The 10,586-nt window shown below is 41.7% G+C and overlaps 1 protein-coding gene across 1 annotated transcript in view; it reads right to left on the bottom strand.

Annotated features, from left to right (window-relative positions):
- The window catches only part of LOC133563096 (neuronal cell adhesion molecule-like), a 186,042-nt gene extending 177,145 nt beyond the window's left edge, over positions 1-8,897 (bottom strand). Inside the window, exon 1 of the mRNA XM_061917033.1 lies at positions 8,751-8,897. The gene's annotated coding sequence lies outside the window, so the exon portion shown is untranslated. The remainder of the gene's footprint in view (positions 1-8,750) is intronic.
- Between the last annotated feature and the right edge of the window lie 1,689 nt (positions 8,898-10,586).

Below are 10,586 nucleotides of genomic sequence, written 5' to 3'. Positions count from 1 at the left end.
TAAATGCTAGATAAAAAGAGAATACAACAAATCATTTTCAACTTATATTCAATTGAATAGACTGCAAAGACAAGATGTTTCATCTTCACACTGACAAACTTTGTTTTTTTTTGCAAATAATCATGAAGTTAGAATGTAATGGCAGCAACACATGGCAAAAAAGTCCTTTTTACCAGTGTGTTACATGGCCTTTCCTTTGAACAACACTCAGTGCAGGTTTGGGAACTGAGGAGACACATTTTTGAAGTGGAATTCTTTCCCGTTCTTGCTTGATGTACAGCTTAAGTTGTTCAACAGTCTCCTGCCTCATATTTTAGCCTGCACACATTTTCAATGTCTGGACTACAGGCAGGCCAGTCTAGCACCTGCACTCTTTTACTATGAAGCCACGCTGTTGTAACACCTGGCTTGGCATTGTCTTGCTGAAATAAGCAGGGGCGTCCTTGATAACAACATATGTTGCTCCAAAAGTTGTATGTACCTTTCAGCATTAATGGTGCCTTCACAAATGTGTAAGTTACCCATGCCTTGGCCAGAGAACTACAATCCATGTTTTAGTACCACCTCCAGAGTGCAACAATCCATGTTTTAGTACCACTTCCAGAGTGCAACAATCCTTGTTTTAGTACCACTTCCAGTGTTCAACAATCCATGTTTTAGTACCACTTCCAGAGTGCAACAATCCTTGTTTTAGTACCACTTCCAGAGTGCAACAATCCTTGTTTTAGTACCACTTCCAGTGTTCAACAATCCATGGTTTAGTACCACTTGCAGAGTGCAACAATCCATGTTTTAGTACCACTTCCAGAGTGCAACAATCCATGTTTTGCTACCACTTCCAGAGTGCAACAATCCTTGTTTTAGTACCACTTCCAGTGTTCAACAATCCATGTTTTAGTACCACTTCCAGAATGCAACAATCCATGTTTTAGTACCACTTCCAGTGTTCAACAATCCATGTTTTGGTACCACTTCCAGAGTGCAAGAAATGAGCAGACAACTTGCAGTGAGTCATGATGTCACCGCCAGTGATGTGCAGACTGCCTCCTTCTCTATGAAACACATTGTGTTAGGTTGGCCAGGCAGGGGTCACGGCCTTACAGACGACAGAAGAAAGCAGTCTGCAGAACATTGCCAGCCCACGGACTGAAATTGGTAGCATTTTCCCTTCCAACACCCAAGCTTTTCCCACAGCCCCCTCGGCGCATGTCGGCAGTTTGACTTTTCAGAGCGACGGCGGGTCGGAGCAACTGTTGCGGTGACAAGAACCCAGACCTGTGTCCTGATAATCCTTGCTTATGCAAATGTCTCTGAGAGGGAAGATGGATCTAGGTCACTATTTCTCACACTGGCCTGAGATCATCTGCAAAGTTTGTTTTAAATTAAAAATCCCATCCATCCATTTCCTACCGCTTGTCCCTTTTGGGGTCGTGGGGGGCGCTGGAGCCTATCTCAGCTGCATTCTGGCAGAAGGCTGTTTACACCCTGGACATCTTTGGGTAGTTTTAACCATTCCTCTTTGCAGAAACATCAAATTGGATGGGAAGGTTTTCATCCAGAGTGCCCCTGTACATTGCTGCATTCATCTTTCCCTCTATCCTTAGTAGTCTCTGGGTTTGCACCATCCCTACAGCATGATGCTGCAACCACTGTAGGGATGGTATTGTCCTGCTGATGAGCGGTGCCTGGTTTCTTCCAAACATGAAGCCTGACATTCACACCAAAGACTTCAATATTTGTCACAACGGACCAGAGGATTTAGTTCCTTGTGGTCTGAGAGTCTTTCAGGTGCATTTTGACAAACTTTTGGCTTCCGTCTGGTCACTCTACCATACAAGTGTGATTGGTGGATTGTCCTTCTGGAAGGTTGTCCTCTCTCCACAGAGGAATGCTGTAGTTCTTACAGAGTGACCATGGTCTTGGTCACCTCCCTGACTAGACCAAGATGATGCAGCAATGCTCAGAGACATCCTGCATGAAAACCAACATGTCTCATCCAACCTGATGGAGCTCCAGAGGTGCTGCAAAGAGAAATGGGCCAAAAAAAACCAAAATACTGTAGGTGTGCCAGGCTTGTGGCATCGTATTCAAAACAGACTTGAGGCTGTAACTGGTGCCAAAGATGTGTCAACTAAGTATTGAGCAGAGACTGGGAATACTTCTGTGAATTTGTAGTTTTTAATACATTTTCTATTTAAAAAAACACAAAAACCTTTCACAATATGATTATGGGGTATTCAGTGTAGAATTTTGAGGACAAAAATGAATGTATTCTATTTGTGAATAAACCTGTGACATAAAATGTAAACAGAGCCAAGTACTTTACAACCTTGGTGACAAACTATGTAGCAGAAGCAGACCCTCAGCTGTCCACGAGTCCACAGGACCAGAACATGGATCAGTTCTGAGCGATTAGCAGTCGTCTGCTCGGCAGAACAAACATCACTGGAAAGTGTGTCAGCGGGAACAATGGGGGGGGGGCTTATTAGCATCGGCATTAACTGGTCTACTTCAGCAGGCCGAGAAAGTGTGTGTGTGCATATGTGTGTGTGTGTGTGTGTGTGTGTGTGTGTGTGTGAGTGAGAGTGTCTGGGGGATGAGCGGGAACATTGGGAGGAAAGGGGGGTGTCTGACAGCACCCCTCTAGACAGAAACATGAGGGGGGGGGATTTAGGACTGAGGGGGGGGGGGGGTTGTCAAGGGGGGGGGGGGGGTGGAGCAGTTGGTGCAAAGAAGTCATGATATGAACATGAGGGGAATTAAAATGTGGACCAGCAAATCAGCTTATAAAAGAAGGACTTGGGAGTGAGGATTTCTTCTTTGTCTGCCACGTCAACTGTCACCTACACACAATGGCAACTGTCACCTACACACAATGTCAACTGTCACCTACACACAATGTCGACTGTCACCTACACACAATGTCGACTGTCACCTACACACAATGTCAACTGTCACCTACACACAATGTCAACTTTCACCTACGAACAATGTCAACTGTCACCTACACACAATGTCAACTGTCACCTACACACAACGTCAACTGTCACCTACACACAACGTCAACTGTCACCTACACACAACATCAACTGTCACCTACACACAATGTCAACTTTCACCTACGAACAATGTCAACTGTCACCTACACACAATGTCAACTGTCACCTACACACAACGTCAACTGTCACCTACACACAACGTCAACTGTCACCTACACACAATGTCAACTGTCACCTACAATGTCAACTGTCACCTACACACAATGTCAACTGTCACCTACACACAATGTCGACTGTCACCTACACACAATGTCGACTGTCACCTACACACAATGTCGACTGTCACCTAGACACAATGTCGACTTTCACCTACACACAATGTCAACTTTCACCTACGAACAATGTCAACTGTCACCTACACACAATGTCAATTGTCACCTACACACAATGTCAACTGTCACCTACACACAAAGTCAACTGTCACAGACACACAATGTCAACTGTCACCTACATACAATGTCAACTGTCACCTACACACAATGTCAACTGTCACCTGCACACAAAGTCAACTGTCACCTACACACAAAGTCAACTGTCACCAACACACAATGTCAACTGTCACCTACACACAATGTCAACTGTCACCTACACACAATGTCAACTGTCACCTACACACAATGTCCACTGTCACCTACACACAATGTCAACTGTCACCTACACACAACGTCAACTGTCACCTACACACAAAGTCAACTGTCACCTACACACAATGTTAACTGTCACCTACACAAAGTCAACTGTCACCTACACACAACGTCAACTGTCACCTACACAAAGTCAACTGTCACCTACACACAATGTCAACACAATGCATTGTTGCTGAGGCGCACACACCTGCTGCATCCACTCAGACTGCTGTTTGTCTGGACCCCAGGACACAGAGACCCTTCAAGCTTGGGAAACATGAGAACAAAGATGAGAAGATGAGAGCCAGCACGGCAAAGACATGACAAGTATCCTGATTGCCAAGCAGTCTTTGGACGAGAAATGAAAGGTCAGGAATAGTAGAAAATACAATAAACTAATAATACTGTGAGATGGTGACTTTTATCAATAGTACACAAATACTCAATAACTTGCTGGAAATCTGTTGCTTTTGTCCCTGAAAACATGTTTAGATGACTGACATCTTTTTCAAACCACATCATCTTAGTGGCATCCTGCCCTCAAGTGACTTTGTTACAGATGACAAAGTCACTTGTGACGAAGTGGGAGAGACCACATAGATCCGCTATTGACTGGACTCTCACTATTATGTTAGATCCACTATTGACTGGACTCTCACTATTATGTTAGATCCACTATGGACTGGACTCTCACACTATTATGTTAGATCCACTATGGACTGGACTCTCACACTATTATGTTAGATCCACTATGGACTGGACTCTCACACTATTATGTTAGATCCACTATGGACTGGACTCTCACACTATTATGTTAGATCCACTATTGACTGGACTCTCACTATTATGTTAGATCCACTATGGACTGGACTCTCACTTTTATGTTAGATCCGCTATGGACTGGACTCTCACACTATTATGTTAGATCCACTATGGACTGGACTCTCACACTATTATGTTAGATCCACTATGGACTGGACTCTCACACTATTATGTTAGATCCTCTATGGACTGGACTCTCACACTATTATGTTAGATCCACTAAGGACTGGACTCTCACTATTATGTTAGAGCCACTATGGACTGGACTCTCACACTATTATGTTAGATCCACTATGGACTGGACTCTCACACTATTATGTTAGATCCACTATGGACTGGACTCCCACACTATTATGTTAGATCCACTATGGACTGGACTGTCACTATTATGTTAGATCCACAATGGACTGGACTCTCACTATTATGTTAGATCCGCTATGGACTGGACTCTCACACTATTATGTTAGATCCACTATGGACTGGACTCTCACTATTATGTTAGATCCACTATGGACTGGACTCCCATACTATTATGTTAGATCCACTATGGACTGGACTCTCACTATTATGTTAGATCCACTATGGACTGGACTCTCACTATTATGTTATATCCACTATGGACTGGACTCTCACATTATTATGTTAGATCCACTATGGACTGGACTCTCACTATTATGTTAGATCCACTATGGACTGGACTCTCACTATTATGTTAGATCCACTATGGACTGGACTCTCACTATTATGTTAGATCCACTATGGACTGGACTCTCACTATTATGTTAGATCCACTATGGACTGGACTCTCACTATTATGTTAGATCCACTATGGACTGGACTCTCACTTTTATGTTAGATCCACTAGACGTCCATTGCACAGGTCGACCAGGTGGGATCCCCACATCAGCGGTCCCCTCCAAGGTTTCTTATTGTTATACAATTGGGTTGAGTTTTTCCTTGCCCTTAAGTGAGATCTGAGCCCAGGATGTGGTTGTGGCTTGTGCAGCCCTTTGAGACACTGGTGACTTAGGGCTATATAAGTAAACTCTGATTGATTGATTGAGTTGTCCACTGCCAGGATATTTATTATATAGTTGTATATTTATTATGTACAGTATGTCACAGGTGATATGTACAGTATGTCATATGTGCAGTATGTCACAGGCAGAGGTGAGTAGAGTAGCCAGAAATTGTACTCAATTAAGAGTACTGTTACTTTAGAGATTTATTACTCAAGTAAAAGTAAGGAGTAGTCACCCAAATATTTACTTGAGTAAAAGTAAAAAGTATGTTGTGAAAAAACTACTCAAGTACTGAGTAACTGATGAGTAACCTGTTCGTTAAATGATTACGGCAACAAATAATGCACAAAAACAAAAAAATAGCAATGAGCAAATTCAGAGCCAGGAATATCTCTTAAGCAACTAAAACAATATTATATATTAAATAATAATACATTAAAATAAAAAAAAGGCAAATTGAGCCACAATAACTTAACAGCACCATAGGCTCAGTAGGCATTGATTGATTGATTGATTGATTGATTGATTGAAACTTGTATTAGTAGATTGCAGTACAGTACATATTCCGTACAATTGACCACTAAATGGTAACACCCCAATAAGTTTTTCAATGTTAATCAATTACTTAATAAATGACCATGTTGAGGTGATCTACCTCATATATACATACACACATATCATATATATATATATATACATACATACCTTTATATATACAGTATATAATTTATACTTATTTATTTTGCCGTTTTTGTTGACATGTTAAAGGTGTTTTAATGAATATACATTTATGTTTGACATATAGATTCCTATCTTTAATGAAGACAAGAATATAAGTTGGTGTATTACCTGATTCTGATGACTTGCATTGATTGGAATCAGACAGTATAGTGCTAACGTCCCGGTTTTCAAATGGAGGAGAAAAAAAGTTCCTCTTTTCTGTCTAATACATCATGAAAGTCGTTGGTTTTTGGCATCTTATTTGTCCAGCTTCCATATTCGTTTTTATACACTTTACAAGAAATACATTGGCGGCAAACTCCGTAGCTTGCTAGTTTGTTTGCGCTGGCTTTCGGAGACTCTTATTTTGTTAGCGCAGGCGCGATGGGGCGGCGCTTTTATTGTGAAGACAGGAACTGTGCGATCTGTCTTTAGGCTTTTGACTGGAAGTACGGTTGAAATAAAAAAGTGTCTTTTTTTCTTCACACTTTTGATTGATTGGTTGATTGATTGAAACTTTTATTAGTAGACTGCACAGAACACTACATATTCCGTACAGTTGACCACTAAATGGTAACACCCCAATAAGTTTTTCAACATGTCGGGTTCTACGTGTGACGGTCACGTGACCACCTGGCTCTGTTTGATTGGTCCAACGTCACCAATGACTGCATGTGATTGGTGAAACGGAAGCATGCATAGTTCCTACTTTGAATGCGTGTCTGACAAAATCAAAACAAACAAAGCGTGCATCAACAGATCGATAAAAAAAAAAAAAGTAGCGAGTAGCGACCTGATTGCAGATAAATGGAGCGGAGTAAAAGTAGCGTTTCTTCTCTATAAATATACTCAAGTAAAAGTAAAAGTATTTTGCATAAAAACTACTCTTAGAAGTACAATTTATCCCAAAAGTTACTCAAGTAGATGTAACGGAGTAAATGTAGCGCGTGACTACCCACCTCTGGTCATAGGTGGTATGTACAGTATAGCAGAGGTGGTATGTACAGTAAGTAACAGGTGATATGTACAGTATGTCATGTTATTGAGGCTCACCAGACTTTTTGTTGGTATTATTTAGCATGTAATTATTGTAGCGTTAAGCTAAAAGGTGGCGGTAGGTGCAAAGATATCCATCCATCCATTTTCTACCACTTATTCCCTTTTGGGGTCGCGGGACACGCTGGCGCCTATCCCAGCTACAATCGGGCGGAAGGCGGAGTACACCCTGGACAAGTTGCCACCTTATCGTAGGGCCGGTGCAAAAATTGTGAAATGCAAAATGAGATATTCCATGAGCTGATAGTTGGTGTCAGAAGATGAAGAAGCAGTGACTTAGGAGGAGGAAATATGAAGGTGATGCAACAATAAACATCTTTACTGACTGCTCTGTGTGTACTTATCTCAGCACACTATGTCAACAATGCATACACACACTGCACACTTCATCTCTACAGCTAGTACACTTGTACTCACATACGGTGCACACTTTATCTCTCGAGCTAGCACACTTGATGAGTACAGCTAGCACACTTGTACTCACATAGGGTGCACACTTCAACTCTACAGCTAGCACACTTTTACTTACATAGGGTGCACACTTGATGAGTCCAGCTAGTACACTTGTACTTACATAGGGTGCACACTTCATCTCTACAGCTAGCACACTTGAACATACGCACACTGCACACTTATACTCACATAGGGTGCACACTTCATCTGTACAGCTAGTACACTTGTACTCACATAGGGTGCACACTTCATCTCTACAGCTAGCACACTTGTACTCACATACGGTGCACACTTGAGTCCAGCTAGCACACTTGTACTCACATAGGGTGCACACTTAATCTCTACAGCTAGCACACTTGTACTTACATACGGTGCACACTTGATGAGTCCAGCTAGCACACTTGTACTTACATAGGGTCCACACTTTATCTTTACAGCGAGCACACTTTTACTTACATAGGGTGCACACTTGATGAATCCAGCTAGTACACTTGTACTTACATGGGGTGCACACTTCATTTCTACAGCTAGCACGCTTGAACATACATACGCTGCACACTTCATCTCTACAGATAGCACACTTGAACATACACACGCTGCACACTTCATCTCTGCAGCTGGTACACTTGAACATACACACGCTGCACACTTCATCTCTACAGCTAGTACACTTGAACATACACACGCTGCACACTTCATCTCTACAGCTAGTACACTTGAACATACACACGCTGCACACTTCATCTCTACAGCTAGCACACTTGAACATGCATAGGGTGCACACTTGCTGAGTCCAGCTAGCACACTTGAACATGGACAGTGTGCATGTTGTAGTAATTAAGACACAATCAGCTTGTGCAGCATCGCCATCTCGACACAAACTCTGGGACAACGAAACAGCTTCCGTAGAAAAATGTCTGTTTTTGAATGCAAATTATGTCGGAAGAGAAGAGCGGATGACACGTGACTTGAGGTGACGTGACGTGACTCACCTTCCTCGGCGGGAGTCTTCATGCAGGTGATGTCTGCGGTAGTGATGCTCGTCTCGGCGTCCTCCTCGCTATGTGGACTGCCTGCCTCCACACACTCTCACACACACACACACACACACACACACACACACACACACACACACACACACACACGTGCAAACACCAGCAGCTGCGCGCGCACTGCTCACTCCGGTGCGCGCACAAGGCGTAAAAGCAAAAAAAAAAAAAAAGCTGACAACAAAATATTCATTTTCTGTCGCGCAGCCTCGCAGATGAACATCAGATACATGACTTTGGGGATTTAATTACTGAAAAAAAAATAACAATATAAAGATCCATCCATCCATTCCTACCGCTTTGTCCCAGTCTGGGACGCTGGAGCCTATCTCAGCTACAATCGGGCGGAAGGCGGAGTACAACCTGGACAAGTCGCCATCTCTTCACAGGGCCAACACAGATAGACAACATTAACACACTGGGACCATTTAGTGTTCCTAATCAACCTATCCCCAGGTGCATGTCTTTGGAGATGGGAGGGGCCTATCCCTAGGTGCATGTCTTTAGAGGTGGGAGGGGCCTATCCCCAGGTGCATGTCTTTGGAGATGGGAGGGGCCTATCCCTAGGTGCATGTCTTTGGAGGTGGGAGGGGCATATCCCCAGGTGCATGTATTTGGAGGTGGGAGTTAGTAAGAAAATGTTTTTAGTTAATTAAATGACCTTCTGTCTTAAAAAATAATACAATACTGTTTTGTTTTGTCTTAGTTTTTGTTTTTTGAATTATATAAACCTGTATTTATAAACTGCAACATTTACTTACAATCAAGAAATAACAATCATCAAAATAAGTACAAAAAAAGTACAAATCAGCGCCAGGGGGTTGTAAACTCAATAAAGCAACTTATATATATATATATATATATATATATATATATATATATATATATATATATATATATATATATATATATATATATATATACATGCTGAGATAGGCGCCAGCGCCCCCCGCGACCCCGAAAGGGAATAAGCGGTAGAAAATAGATGGATGGATGGATATACGTATATATATACATATACATACATATATACACATATATATACATATACATACATATAGGTATATATATACATATAGATACATATATATACATATAGGTATATATACATATACATACATACATACATACATATATATATATATGTACAATATATATATATATATATATATATATATATATGTATGTAACACAATTTCTTAACTCATATGGAAACAGGTTTTGTACTTGCTGTTTGTATTGGCAAACACATCATGTATTATTTGGCAAACACATCAACAGCCAGGAGGAGTTTTTGTCACCTGGAAGCTGTTTTGGTATTGCAAGAATCTGTTTGAATCAAGAAACATTCTCAATCAAATTTCCACCCCAAGAAATGGAATCAAATCGAATTGTGAGTTGTTTTAAGACTGGAATGTAGCTTTTGTTGCAGTAAAGCAGGGGGGGCCCACAGGGGTGTTGACTGGGGGGCCCCAGGGGCCTTGTGGCCCACAGCTGGGGGAAATCAAATGGAAGAAAAATTGTAGCAGAAGATTACGAAAGAGGATTTGGGTCACACTCAAAAAAGAAACAAATCGAAGAAAAAGTTCCGAGTCCTGGCATAAGGACGGCAAAACAAAAAGTCTGTAGAAAACTGTTGAGAATAAAATCTCCTGCTGTGAGATTCATGTTGACTAAGTCTGCACTTCAAGCATGGCCTGCATTATTAAGTGAAGTACATTTAGTGGGCGACACCACAGAGGACTACCAGTGCAGGACTATAAGAGTCTTCAACATCTC

Source organism: Nerophis ophidion, linkage group LG12 (genome assembly GCF_033978795.1).
Source record: "Nerophis ophidion isolate RoL-2023_Sa linkage group LG12, RoL_Noph_v1.0, whole genome shotgun sequence".
NCBI classification, from domain to species: Eukaryota; Metazoa; Chordata; class Actinopteri; order Syngnathiformes; family Syngnathidae; genus Nerophis; species Nerophis ophidion.
Note: the sequence above shows the minus strand (reverse complement) of the source record. Positions and strands in the feature narration are given on the sequence as shown.